The 15,707-nt window shown below is 37.4% G+C and overlaps 1 protein-coding gene across 3 annotated transcripts in view; it reads right to left on the bottom strand.

Moving 5' to 3' along the window:
• The window catches only part of SYT1 (synaptotagmin 1), a 627,989-nt gene that overhangs the window by 520,880 nt on the left and 91,402 nt on the right, over window positions 1-15,707 (bottom strand). For all 3 annotated transcript variants that reach the window (XM_089674048.1, XM_089674049.1, XM_089674051.1), the window contains one exon: window positions 6,086-6,174. The gene's annotated coding sequence lies outside the window, so the exon portion shown is untranslated. The remainder of the gene's footprint in view (window positions 1-6,085; window positions 6,175-15,707) is intronic.

Below are 15,707 nucleotides of genomic sequence, written 5' to 3' on the forward strand. Positions count from 1 at the left end.
TTCGACAGCTACACTTACCCAAGACTTTGTAAAGATTTTATGCTGGTTTAGTTTATCTAATCATTAGATTCTACCTTATTTATGTAGTATTTTGAAGTGAAACATTCAGGAATATATGCAGGTTTACTAGATAAATAGCACTAAGTATTTTTGTGCTATAATTGCCTGGCAGTACCTTGTTATCTTCCTTCCTTATGCTTTCTGTATTTCCTTTTGATATTACATAGCATGCACATGAGGAAAACAATTGTGTAAACTGTTAGTGTAAAATTTAGGCTTATATAAATAATAATTAGCTTTAACTATAAATAGCAATTAACTGTGGGTAGTTTTTAGTTTATATAGGAATATGTCATATTCACCATATAAATCCAAGTGGAGGTCACTGTAAGCAATCAGTTCATGCTGCTGCAATTGTTTAGCTTATGGCATTTGCCAGCAGCACATTATAACTCTCTTCCCTACATATTATTGCTGCAGTTGCAGATATATCTATGCCATACATGCAACAGACAAGTTCCCTTATCATTATATCCAGAATGTTAGCATTAGGGTGAGATTCAGGTCATTGGGTTAGTCTACACAGCTTCGGTGCTCAACTGGGTTGTGGACACAGTAAACAGCACAGCAAGTACAAATACAACTTTTTAAACCCAAATTAAACTTGCCCTCCAGAGGATTTACCCCTCTTCCTGACCAGGCCATTTTTTGTGATACAGCGCTGTGTTACTTTAACTGACAATTGTGCAGTCATGCAATGTGGTCCATAAATGAAATTTATGTCCTTTTTTCCCGCAAATAGAACTTTCTTTGGTGGCATTTGATCACCTGTGCAGTTTTTATTTTTCGCACTATAAACAAAAAAAGACTGATAATTTTGAAAAAAAAATATTTTTTTTACTTTTGCCAGTAAACATGTTCAATAAAAAAAATTTAAAAAATCTAATTTTATCATAAATTTAGGCCAAAATGTATTCTACGACATGTCTTTGCTAAGAAAAAGTCCCAATACATGTAAATTAATTGGTTTAATTTTTTTTGTACTAGTGGTGACAACATTGCGAGACTGTGGGCATTCTGGCACTGGGGGGGAACTGACGGACTGCCACTGACAACCCCAGTGACACTAATACAGTGATCATTTCTAACAAAAAGCACTGGCACTGTACTAATGACACTGGGTAGGAAGGGGCTAACATATGGGGCGATCAAAGGGTTAACTGTGTGCTATGTATGTTTTACTGAGTGTGCTGTGTGTGTTTTACTAGGGAAACAAACTGCTTTGTATTGCTCTGCTGTGCAGAGCAATACAAAGCAGCCTATTCATGCTGACAGGGGAGAGATCTGTATTGTTTACATTGATCACTTAGTCCCAGGCGAGAATCGGTGGCCGGGACCCGGTGATTGACATGCCGAGGAGCCAATAGTGGCATGGGTAGGGAGCGCGCATGCGCCCCCTATCTAGAGATACAAAATTATGTATGTATACATGATTTTGCGCATCCCTGCCACCCTGTAGCAGTAATTTTGCTATAGGGTGGTCGGGAAGTGGTTAACTCCCATGAAAGGGAGGTCATAACATTTCTGAGATTTTTACAAACAAAATCTGAAATTTTTTAAAATATTGGCTATCATGACAAGACTCTTATTTAAAAAAAAAATCTTATAAAACTCATTTTTATTTTGCTGACATAGTGAAACCAGTCATATTGTTTATGCACAATTGACCAGTTCTTGATCGTACAACTATCTGCTGTGCCCTAGCTATAGGAAGGAAGTCAAAATGCAAAGTTCAATATCATTATTACTTTCAGCTAAACATAAATATTAATGTTACTTTGTAAAAGAAAGCACAAAAACAAATATACATATACATATATATTACATTAACCTTATAAACTGTATAATGTGCTATAATGTAGTAACATTTGAACTTTGTAGTGCAACATTTAATTTTCAGAATACTACCAGAAGCATTCAAGCAGAAAACAGGTTTACTTTAGACATGCAATACCCTAACAATGTAATGATCTCCAGAGGTTTCACACCCTCTTAACATAGTCACCTTCTCAGCTTCAAGAGGAAAAGAGCACATCCTACAACCATAGTGTTAACTTTTGGTAAATTCAGATACGCTATTGTCACATTTAACATTTCAACTGCATCTGATGCATCAACAGTAGGCAGAATATGTGAATATTGACAAATAAAGACATATATTTCACTACTGGAATACAAGCAAACATGACAGATATGTATTTAAACACGTAAACCAAGTTTAATTTGACCTAGCCATTTTAGAATAGAAAAGCAGAGAACATTATATGATAGCAAATGCATTAAAATTAGATAGCTTTATTTTTTCTATTAATTAGACCTTGCATTCATTTCTGCTACTCCTGTTAGTTATTTTGTTGACTACACAGTGTCCAAAGCATGTTGAACACAGGTAAAGCTGCTTTTCATTACCCTTCCATCTGCCATGCCAGGATGATTCTGTTGTGGTGATGTCAATGGCATTAAAGCAGAGCATATTTAGCTGTGATGCCAAAATATCTGCATGCCCTGGATTCTGCAGCCTTTTTCCTGTGTGCAGGCTCACAAAGAAAATTTTTACTTCTTCTGTTAGTTTAGAGGGTACTGATGTTTTTTGAAAAGAAAAATTAAAAATGATACGTACATATGAGATGTAAAGTATACATTTTTCACTAATCACAATATAATCACTTTTGTCTATATTTTCAAAAATACCCGCTATGCTTAAATATTCTGAAGAAAATTTTAATTCTAGTGCATGTGGGTCTTTTCCTTTACTTTAAAATCAGAATTTTCCAGCTTGGTTTAAAAGGTCCACAAACACTGCATAATTTAAAGATATCTGCACAGAATTGCAGGTGAAATAAGATTTGTGCTTATTTTAGAATGTTCATAATTAAAACATCAGTGCTCTCACATGTAAAGAGAACAAACAAAAGCTTTTTGCTTTGTAACAGAAACAATTCATGAATGGCAGGGCTCTTAAGCTCCTCAATGTTAACACTACATGGTGTTTTAGTAAGAATTGGGGCTGGCCAGAGTCTGTGTTCTTTTTATTTTAATAGATTTTTTTTTGTTGAAAAATTATGATAACTTACAGTGATGACAACTTAAAGTCATTGAAGAGGTTGCAAAAGACTTGGGAATAGTGGGGCAGGTACATTGGGCACAAACCATGTCTAATTTTTCAGGCTTCACTCAGAAACAATTGAGTACTGTCCGTGATACTTTTTTTATTTGCACTAACATACAATTTTAAGGACAAGCTTTCGAGGAGTGTCCCCCTCTTCAAGGTCCAAGCAGTACTATACAAATCACAAAGTTTTAGCAGAATGTTAGAAGAGATGAAAAAAAAAAAGAGGCTAGAGATAAGACACAGCAAAAGCAAAGGGGGGGGGGGGGGGGGGAAGACAACACTCACATCACAGAGGGAGTCAAGCTTGAGCTGATAGTCATAAAACTGTTGGATAATGATTGAAGAATCCCATGTCCAAATTCAGGCCATTATCTCTTGTGTCAAATAGAATTTCTTCGTTCTTAGTTCAAAAGTGTCCCGAGATGTTTATCTCTGTCTCTTGGGTCAGAACATAGTCGGTGGTATCTAATTGCCTGACTGTGTATGATGGCACGTTTTGTGTGTTGGGGGTGGAAGCTAGAACTGTGGAGGTAGTTGCATCTGTCAGTGGGTTTCCTGTATATTGAGGTGTGTTCCTAGACACCACAGTATACATCAGGGATGATATGCTTCACACCTCAATATACAGGAAACCCACTGACAGATGCAACTACCTCCACAGTTTCAGCTTCCACCCCCAACACACGAAACGTGCCATCATACACAGTCAGGCTATTAGATACCACCAAATATGTTCTGACCCAAGAGACAGAGATAAACATCTCGGGACACTAGCAGACGCCTTCCATAAGAAAGGTTACAAGGACAAAACTATCAACACCAGCATAAACACAGCCTTGAGAACCCGAAGAGAAAATCTACTTCAGTACAAAGAAAAAAAAACAAACAACCGTGTACCTCTAGTAACCACATACAACCCAGCACTAGAAGGGATAAGAAAAATAATCAAAGATTTACAACCCATCATAACAGAGGATGGAACTCTGAAAGAAATATTACAGCAACCACCAATACTGGCCTTCAGACAACCCCCCAACCTCAGAAATAAACTAATCAGTAGGAAACTTCCTTCTGATTATGAGGTCACAAATAATGGAAGCAAACCCTGCGATAAAAAACACTGCAAACTGTGCCACCAAATCAATCCATCAAAAAGTGTCAGACACTGAAAAGGGATCTTCAATATTTCCGGATCATACAGCTGCACCTCTAGTAATGTTGTGTACCTTATCCAGTGCAGAAAATGCAGCAAAGGATCTTATGTTGGCGAAACAGGACAGAAGTTGCAAACAAGGATGAATTTGCACAGACATACCATCAAGGAACATAAAGAAGATGACTTCTGCACACCTGTGGGACACCACTTCGCACAACCAGACCACACAATGGGAGACCTCAATATTTTAGTTCTTAAAGGAAATTTCAAATCCATTCAGGAAAGAAAAACTTTTCAACTAAGAATGATAACTCTATTTGACACAATAGATAACGGCCTGAATTTGGACATCTGATTCCTCAATCATTATCCAACAGTTTTATGACTATCAGCTCAAGCTTGACTCCCTCTGTGATGTGAGTGTTGTCTTCCCCCTCCCTCCCCCCCCCCCCCCTTTGCTTTTGCTGTGTCAGATCTCTAGACTCTTTTTTTCTTTTTTTTTCATCTCTTCTAACATTCTGCTAAAACTTTGTGATTTGTATAGTACTGCTTGGACCTTGAAGAAGGGGACACTCCCCAAAAGCTTGTCCTCAAAATTGTATGTTAGTGCAAATAAAAAAAGTATCACGGACAGTACTCAATTGTTTCTGTTGCAAATGCACTAATACGGCTACAATCAGCTCAGGCGTCACTCAAAACTCCTGCATGTTCCTGAGAGGCATTTGTGCTGATATCATGGTAGAAGAAGGTGAGCCAACCCTCAAGTTATAAGGATTCCAGTTATTTTGCTGATGTCATAAGCTTGTATATACAATATTAATATAATATTAATAATATTCAATAAAAAAAAAATCCTGGTGTTGATGAGAACTATACAAAATAAGCCTTAGGACCTATTCACATGGGTGTTTAGTCTAGATCCATCCTTCTGTTTTCCAGACTGAACCACAATGTATGTCTATGGGCAGGCAGATGTAAACCAATGATCATCCGTTTACATCCGCCTACATCCATTTCCAGTCAGGTCTGTTTTTTTTTAAATGGAACAAGGCTGCATATTTTTCCATTTAGGCAGATCTGAATCAATGTAAATGGATGCCATCCATTTACATCTGTTCAATGTATATCCATTTTTAAGCAAGAAAAATGTTTTGTTAAACTTTTGTCACAAACAAAAAAAGGACTAAAAAAAAAAGATGGAGACTGATGTAAACTGAATTGAACTGAATTGAAGACGGATGTGCAAAATGATGTAAACTGAATACTTTTTTCCCAGTGCAAAGGTGACTAAATGAATGACGCCCTTGCGAAAACCCCTTACAATATCAATCTAGTGCTAACGCAGAATCAACAATTGACAATGAATAGAATCCAATGTTTTTTCTTTATTTAAAGCCTGCTATTGCCTAAAAGTGATACAATTCCATACTTTGAAATGGAAATAGTACAACTGCCATAGTTCTCTAGTAACAACATGATTACAAGTTGAACCATTCCCAACAAAAAGCAATGACAGAAAGATATCCTCTCAGAGGCTGTTCCTTGATTCTGATTAGCTCTTGTTAGTTAGATACAAAATGTTGCTTATTATAAAATATTGGCTTAGCAATAAATACGATTCTGCTGATGGCCATTGGTAATTTTTTTGTTAGAAGTTATTAAAAGAAGCCAATAAAACACGAAATATGATTTTTGTAAGTTTAATGTTCATAGAAACAAAATAATTTCAATGAAGCATGATGTTACTGTAGTTTTACCTTTTTGTATGTTTTTCCTTATCTTCTTTAATAGATCTTCAGGCAAAATTCATCTTGACTGACTCCAAATTGGCAAGAGGCACAAAATACTAAATAAAAAAGAGAGGGGATGTTATACATAAGATTTAAAGCTTGGCTAAAGGTTTTTTTGCAAACATATTTATCAGATAATGCACATAAAGCCTAAGCAGAGCAACAAGACATACAGTTTCTTCTGTTTAACCACTATTACTCTCACCACTGTTTATCTTTTATGGAACACAGCAACGTTCACAATCTGCTAAATCCCTATTTTTTTGCCAACTACTTTGCTTTTTTATTATATCAATATAAAACATATCCTTTGTTTTGTTTTTCAAGATTTATTTTATTTTCTATCCATCTTAAAGATTAAAGAAAAAAGAACTCATGTTACTGTAAACACAAAGTTTATATTTGATTCTGCATTTTTACAATTTATTATTTCTTTTTTTTTTTTTTTAAAAAGGTGAGGTTAGAGAAAAGGAAAATTTAATTTAAACTAAGTTTGAATGAAATGTAGTCAATCAGACATGAATTAGGAAAAAAGTTTATTAAAAATACATTTTTCCCTCTTTGCATGGTACTTCTGCTGAAGTTGCAGAGCAGATCACAGAACAAGACTGGCATCTGCATGACAGTTGCAACTAAGTACATTGTAAGAAACAGTGACATATACTATCAATATTCATATTAGCATTCTGTAATAGGTATAACTAGTGCACAGTGTGGGGCCATTCAACCATTCTTGAGTTGACTCCAAATTGGCAAGGATAAAAATAATGCAAGTGTAATACTGAATTTGAAACATGAGTAAAGATGTTTTTGCATTTAGTTTATACATATAAAGCTGGCCAAACAAAACAGAACCTATGTGCAATTAAAGCATATGTTAGGGAGAAATTAACAATAAATGTATTCAGTATATCTCTGCAATGTGTGCTTATTTTCTTGTGTTTTATTCCTCTAAAGACACTGCAAGCATAAACAAATACCAGTTGATGTGACAGAAATACCCCCAGCTCCTAATTTTCTATTGTGGGCTAAAACACACTGCAGATTTGTGGACTGAGTGGTGTCAGTCTTGCCTAATTTTCTTTTGATAACCTAATGAAATCCACCAACTTTCTTCATTTTCAAAGTATAGAACTTTTGTCTGGCTCTCTCTTTGGATGAAATACATATGGACTTTTCAAATTGGGTGACCTCTGTGTCTTGACACAAGCCTGATTTGTGGAGAGCTGCCAAACACAAGCCATCTGGCTTTATTGGGTCTTTTCTCCTTATATATCGGGGACCTGTATCTAGTGACTCATCTTCATCCATACCTAATATACAATTGAGAGGGATACATTGTATCATTGAGATAGCAAAGGGAACAGAGTAGAGGACACAGGATAACTTTGTGTGATAACTCTGGATTTCTAACAAGACAATTGTTTTTCTCTGCAGATAAAACAAAATGCTTTCAAGTGCATTTTTACCAGCCCAAACACAATTTAACAGGCCAAAAGCAAACAAGATAATTTAATTGTTAGGATTAACATACACTTTAAGATATGCTGTCAGTGTGTATGTGGCAGTAGTAGAATAGTAGAGCGCCTTGACATTTTTGGCACAACAGCACCAACACTTTACAAAACGTTTACAGGATTAAATCTGTGAATTTTGATCCTTCCATCACTGTCAAAAATCCTAGAGTATTTTGGTTAGCAAGAGATCATTCATATACCTGTCTAGGCACAGAGAGAATTGAACCTTTTAAGGGTACATTAACATTTATATGGTGATTCATATAGTGGGTTGCATTTCAATCTAACACTGACACTATCATACTAACATATATAGATGAATTATTTTTTGTTACATTGGAAAATTCTGTTTTTTTACATTGGGAACATACAGTATATGTAGTATCTTCTGCATTCTAGAGCACATGAAGGTGTATATATCATGTGGTCCACAGGTAAAAGATTTATTAAAACTGGAGCAGACAGAATTTTGAGTAGCTGTGCATGACAACCAATCAGCATCTATCTTCAACTTGTTAAATTAAGCCTTGAAAATGAAAGATGGATACAGACTGGTTGTTCTGCTTCATGAATATTCCTGTAAATGTCGCTAAGCTGATCTCACTGTATAATAAATCTGCCTGCATATTACAAGGCCTACTCCATACATGTTCCATTTGCTAAAGATAGGTTTGGTTCCAGAGTGAAATTACTTTGACACATTTGGCCAGCTTGACCATGTATTGAAATATATGTGAACCAAAAATCCCTGTTATTATGCAAAGGTTTGCTAGAAATGTGTAAGGGCGTATAGCAGTATGCAAAGAGTTAATTTCAGTGTTAACATTTGGTCATACCACCTTTAACACCTAATGGGTTGAAATTTTCCAGTTTGTCATGTTACAACCAATGTATAAATGTATTTGTACATTGTAAATGTATTTAATTGGGATTTTATGTGATAGACCAACACAAAGTGGTACATAATTGTGAAGTGGAAGGAAAATGATAAATGATGTTCAACATTTTTTACAAATAAATATCTGAAAAGTGTGGCATGCATTTGTATTCAGCCTCCTTTACTCTGATACCCCTAACTAAAATCTAGTGGAACCAATTGCCTTCAGAAGTCACCTAATTGGTAAATAGAGTCCACCTGTGTGTAATTTAATCTCAGTATCAATACAGCTGTTCTGTGAAGCCCTCAGAGGTTTGTTAGAGAACATTAGTGAACAAACAGCATCATGAACACACCAGACAGGTCAGGGATAAAGTTGTGGATACGTTTAAAATGTGGAAGATCTCAAGGGGTATGAATACTTTTTGAAGGCACTGTATATGTATGTTATTTGGATTTGAGCACAGGCATGTCTCTTCCATTTCTACTGTGTAATACAGATCAGTGACCAAACCTGAGTCTGTAACTCCCCTCCAAATGTTTCTAACTGTCCCATATTGGAACAAAATGTCCATGAAAGTATGCTGCAGGCAAGTATTTGGCATTTTGCAGAGTAGACTAGGATTTGCCAGAGAAGGAGATTATTTTGTTGCAGACTACTTGACACCTTGAATATGCATTGCAATATACTGTGAACAATGTGCAACTTGCAGCGAAAGGTGGTTCTACAAAGTATTGACTCAGAGGGCTGAATACAAATGCACACCACACTTTTCAGATATTTATTTCAGAGCCATACAAAGAAATGTGCAAGAGTTGACAGGGGAGAGGTCTGTAATGTTTACAGGTCTCTCCCTTGTCGGTAATACACGGTTATCGCTGGCGCCAGTGGGGAATCACTGGCTGGGACCAGGTGATTGATAGCCGAGGCCGCCAATGGTGGTGCGGGTAGTCCACGTGCACGCCCCCTACCCGTACATGCAAAATCACGTATATATATGCGATTTTGCGCACCCCTGTCACCCTGTAGCAGTATTTCTGCTATAGGGCCGTGAGAAACCAATTAAATACATTGCATCAAAATAAAGATGTGCAATGTCTTACAGTACGCTTTCTTTCTAAAGCAGCTACAGCCTAAGCAAAAACATCTTTCAGCATCTGCAGAGAAGGAGCCTTTCTCTCTGTAGGGAAGCAGTAGTCTCTCTGCAGAGGTCTGCTCAGCCTCCTACAGTCAGACCTGTAACTATGCAACCAGCAAAGCTCATGGTCCCAGGTGATTGAAGAGCACATTAAAGCAAGGGTCCCTTTTCCACTCAGGCTGTGGCTGCTTTTCAAGAGAAAATGCAAGGCTTTGAACATATTTTGTTTTAAAGTACATGGAATGCAGTTAGAAGATTCCTGAAAAATGTAACAGCAATAAGCATAAATAAATGACTCTAAAGCTGATTCACAGAACACCATTCTCTCTCCATGTTGTTTTCTCATGCATTTTAAAACAGCATTATTCAACAATACTGTCATTTGTGTTTCAAATGAAGGCACACAATTGGGTTGATATACTAACAGAGAAGAGTGTTCACTTGAAGCGCTGCTCATTTAAATCATCCAATCATGTTCAAGGGAATTTTCTATTTTTTTTATTCCTCTGCACATCATCTGGTATTTGAAGTGAACACAGCTTCACTGGACTAATAAATCTTCTGTCATTTAGGAAACCCAATCCCAATAAATCTCTACATCAGTATTTTTGCTCAACAGAGACATTTTCCCTGGTTGAATCAGATAAATATCACAAAAATGCATGCTACAAAATGATAACATATGTTATCAGTACTGTTATAACACTGTAATGCATTCTGCGAGAAGTCCAGATTTTGCATTTTACCCAATCTGCATATTATACACAAACAGTATGTTGTTTTAGAAATTAGATTAGAAGTAAAAGTATGAGTGGAAACCACAATTCATATTATAATAAAATTAAAGTAGAACTATAGGTAAAACTTTTTTTTACATTTTGGATAGAGCAAGGGAGGGTAACCCCTGCAAGATTTTTTTTTGCCATCTGTGTCCCATTGTGGAGATTTCCCTTTACTTTCTGTCCCATAGTCAAACAGGAAATGAGAGGAAGTACCTGCAAATTAAGGGAATTCCTTTGGGATCCCCAGGTCACCAGAACTAGTGTCCATTGGAAGATTTCCCCTCTATTACTTTTTTGAGGAGAACACAAAATTATGGATTATCTTTTACTTTCACTTTCAATGATATTGACACAAACAGAGAGTGAATCTCCTTAATGGGGACACAGACATCAATAAAAATTGACAGGTGTTCTAATCTTTCTCCACTCTGTCAAAAACTAAACAAATGTACTGCCTTTAGTTATACTTTAAATCTCCATGAGTGAATATGTCTTTTCATATTTAACCCAAAGTCCTGATAAGTATCAGTGTAGCATTGTAGAACAATGGTATCCTCCATGTAATATATCACTGAAATTAAAGCCAGGGGTATTTCAAGAAATTAATTTTTTGTTCTACAACGTATTGCTGAACCCCTAAAGCAACTGTGTTATGTATGACCAAAACCCATTAACTACAACTGCACACAGAAAGTGATTATACATTAAATCATGAGGGTAAATCCATACAATTTATGAATGAATACTGCTGAATAGTGATGGGCCAAACACCCCCGTGTTTGGTTCACGGTCGAACGTTCGGACTTAATGAATGTTCGACCATGAAGTTTGAACTTAATGCAAGTCTATGGGACTCAAACTTATAAATTCAAAAGTGCCCATTTTGAAGGCTTATATGCAAGTTATTGGCCATAAAAGGGGTATGAGAACTCAGTACTGCCCTGAGGGACACGAATCAGTGAATATGTTTTAGAAAAAGTACAGTTTTTAAAGGGGCAGTCATTTTTCATTGCTTAAAGTAACAAAACAAAAGAAAAATTCCTTTAAACATCATGCCTGGGGGTCCCCTTAAACTACTTGCAAAATTGCACATATGTACAATGTATAGAACCTGCTGCAACAGGACTGACATTTTTTTTTAAAAAATGATATTTTATTAAAAAAAACAGCCTGCCCCCCCCCCCACCCTTTAGATCTGGTAGGAAGGTTAGGAGGGACCCCACAGTAAAAAAAAATTTAAAAAGTGTGTGGGGTTTCCCCTAAAAGCCATACCAGGCCCTTGATCCGAGTACAGGGTAGGAGAGGGGGGAAACTATCGAGCACCCCCCTTCCTGCAGCTTACCAGGTCACAGGGGCCTCTTCCCCACAACCCGGGCGTGGTGGTTATGAGGGTCTAAGGGCAGGGGGGTCATTAGTATCAGGGTACCCCTTTAAATAAGGTGCACCCTGTTGCTGCCACCCACTTGTTAATGAGTAAGGGGTACTTGTACCACTTCCCATTCACTAAAGGGTTAAATTCAGTAAAAAAATAAAGATACCATTCTTATGAAACATTCCTTCAACTGAACAAAAAAACTAAACAACAGTTTTTGACAAGTCCTTTAATAAAAAAATTTAAGTATGGGGTGTGGACTTAACTGTGAGCCAGGATTGGCCAAAGTCACCGTGACTTTAGCCAATCATGGCTCTCACAGTGCATTGTGCTGTGATTGGCCAAAGCATTGCACCTGAACTGTGGTAAGGTGCATTGCTTTAGCCAATCATGGCTCTCACAATTCACTGTGAGAGTGTAGTGCGTTGTGGGGTGCTCTGCAGGCAAATAGCCCTCTGAATGCCCTTACTGTTTGTATGTTCGGCGAACACACGAACAACCAATGTTCAAGTTGAACTTCAAGCCCAACACTACTGCTGAACTGGTCAGAATGTTTTTTTTTTTATGCGGTTATAATAAAGCAAACTAGAAAAGCTACAATTTCTGGGGAAATTGTGTGAAGTGTTCTTTCCTCCACCAGTAGTCTACAACTGGAGTGGGCGGAGTAACTGGGTGGAGTGGCTTGTCACTCTGCTGCCTGCTCACACACCTGGGTTCCTATGGCAACTCAATCTACAGCAAGGGCAGAGAAGAGCGGTTAAAAACAACCTGCTCCAGCTTGCTCACTTCACTGGCGGTTGCCATATTCAAATGGTTGTAGTGTAAAAATTATAAATCCTACACCAAAGAGCTTTATATTGTGAGAATCACAAGACCCAGACCTACATTTTGATGCATAGTATGTCTCTTAAATATTAAAAATGAAGGCACAGTCACAGTTTAGAAATTGCCCTTCAAATTTGAGGTGGCTAGAGTGGAGTTTCAATGAATGTCAATGGGCGGTGTGAGTTGCAAACAAATGGTCATATTGTGAAAACTATCAGGACTATGGCTTAGCCGTGAACATTTTTAGTGGCAGCAGGGATAGCTGAACGTTTTGATATAAGATTTGTGTAGGTGGGCTTGAAAATGAGGGAGTGATGGCAGTTTAGAAATCATGTCCTGATTTTTCAGCTCACACTCTAGCTTTTGTCAGCTCCCACTCTAGTTTTGAACATTCCGCCATTCATTCCTATGAGACCAATTTCACCACAAAAATGCCGATATTTTGTGAACCATTTGGCAAAACGTTCCACAAAGTAATAGCACACCAATCGGGAACAAGCCGCACGTTTCGCATATTACTGTCTATGTAGTGTAAAAACTGTGGGAGGAGTTAGGGTGGTAAATTTGGCTATAAGAATAAGAATATATATGTGAGATAACAGTAAGTGGTCTTGCCATGCAACAACACTTAATAACAATTTTATATATGGGTTTAATTAGGTATGCATACCTCCAGCACAAACACGCACATAGAGGAAATAAAAAGTTACAAGCCTACTGGAAACATTCTTTACCAACAGTTAAAGTAGAGCTCCAGACAAATATGAGAAGATACAAATAAATAGCCCATTAAAAGATAGCAGGACCAACCCCCAAAAATTCTTCAAATATATTAATAGTAAAAAGGTCAGGTCTGTGCATGTAGGCCCTTTACAAAATAATCAAGAGTGGGTGACTGGGGACAAAGAAAAGGCAAATTTATTAAATACCTTCTTCAGCTCTGTGTATACAAAGGAGTATGGGGGAGCTCTTGTCCACAATGGCCATGGTATTGACACAGCTCCAGATGATCCACATTGGCTCACAATTGATATGATTCAAAAATATTTAGACAGAATAAAGGTGAATAAAGCACCTGGACCGGATGGCATACGCCCACGGGTCCTTAAAGAATTGAGGTCTGTCATTTCAAAGCCATTGTTTCTCATTTTTAGGGACTCTTTAATGACTGGCATAGTACCACTGGATTGGAGTAAGGTCAATATGGTGCCAATATTTAAAAAGGGGTCAAAATCTTTACCAAGTAATTATAGACCTGGTAGTTTTACTTCTATAGTTGGGAAGATACTGGAGAATTTAATAAAAGACCACATACAATAGATGAGGTATTCCTGGAAAAAAATATTTTAAGCAACAGACAGCATGGATTCATGAAAGACAGAAGTTGTCAAATTTGATTTCTTTTTATGAGGAGGTGAGCAAAACCTTGGACACAGGGGTGGCGGTGGATGTTGTTTACTTGGATTTTGCAAAAGCGTTTGACACAGTTCCCCACACACGGCTAATGTGTAAGATAAACAGGCTTGGAAAAATCTTTATGTAAATGGATAGAAAACTGGATAAAAGATCGTATTCAGAGAGTAGTGGTTAATGATTCATACTCTGAATGGTCTAGGGTTGTCAGTGGTGTACCCCAAGGTTCAGTGTTGGGACCCTTTCTTTTTAATATATTTATAAACGATATAGGGTCTGGGAATAAAAATACAATTTCAGTCTTTGCAGATGACACCAAGCTGTGCAGTGGAATAACGTCCTTACAGGATGTCTCCAACTTACAAGCCGATCTCAATGCACTGTTTAATTGGGCAACTATGTGGCAAATGAGGTTTAATGTTGATAAATGTAAAGTTATGCACTTGGGGGCTAAGAATATGCATGCATTATACATACTAGGGGGGGGGGTACAACTGGGGGAATCAATGGTGGAGAAGTGTCTGGGACTTCTGGTAGATCACAAGCTTAATAACGTCATGCAATGCCAAGCTGCAGTTTCTAAAGCAAGCAAAATCCTCTCTTGTATTAAAAGAGGTATAGACTCCAGAGAGAGACATCATTTTACCGCTGTACAAATCATTAGTAAGACCTCATCTGGAATATGCAGTTCAGTTTTGGGCACCAATTCACAAAAAGAACATTGGGGAACTGGAGAAAGTACAGAGAAGGGCAACCAAACTGATAAGAGGCATGGAGGAGCTTAGTTATGAGGAAGGAGTAGAGGAATTGAATTTATTCTCTCTTGAGAAAAGGAGATTAAGGGGGATATGATCAACATGTATAAATACATCAGTGGTTCATATAGTGAACTTGGTGTAGAGTTATTTACCCTGAGGCCATCACAGAGGAGGCACTCTTTACATCTAGAAGAAAAGAAATTTAATCTCCAAACACGGAAAGGTTTCTTCACAGTGAGAGCTGTGAAAATGTGGAATAGACTCCCTCAAGAGTTGGTTCTTGCCAGCTCAGTGGATTGCTTTAAAAAAGGCCTGGATTCTTTCTTGCATACACAGAATATAACTGGTTACTATTTATAGGTAAAGTTGATCCAGGGAATATCCGATTGCCTCTAGGGGGATCAGGAAGTAATTTTTTACCCTGCAGGAGCAAATTGGATCATGCTTTGCTGGGATTTTTGCCTTCCTCTGGATCAACTGTACATGTAGGATTATAACTTTTTTTTTTCTTTTTATGGTTGAACTGGATGGACTTTTGTTTTTTTTTTCAGCCAGACTAACTATGTAACTATGTAAAAGAAAATAACAAAACCAGTTTTTGGTGAAATATTCAGCTTCGGTTAAGAGATTTCCACCGCAGTACTTTTTTTGTGCCTCTACATATCCTTAGTCTGATGGGCAGCAGCATCTAACCCACTTCCTCTTAGCCCACATCATCCTGAACCTGTCCCAGCCTGTGATTGGATAGTGAAGGTGAAAGTAGCACAGTGATGAGTTCATCTCTCTGTCACTCTGCTTTCTACTTCTATCAGCATGCTTCTTGTCAACACATGAACTTATTGTCTTCTTGAACTACTCTGTCCTCCTATACTTCATCTCTGCTATACAGGGTTCAACAAGTGGCTG

This window comes from Staurois parvus, unplaced genomic scaffold, assembly GCF_062004578.1.
Source record: "Staurois parvus isolate SC_StPar_1 unplaced genomic scaffold, SC_StPar_1.0 ptg000147l, whole genome shotgun sequence".
In the NCBI taxonomy this organism is placed as follows: Eukaryota; Metazoa; Chordata; class Amphibia; order Anura; family Ranidae; genus Staurois; species Staurois parvus.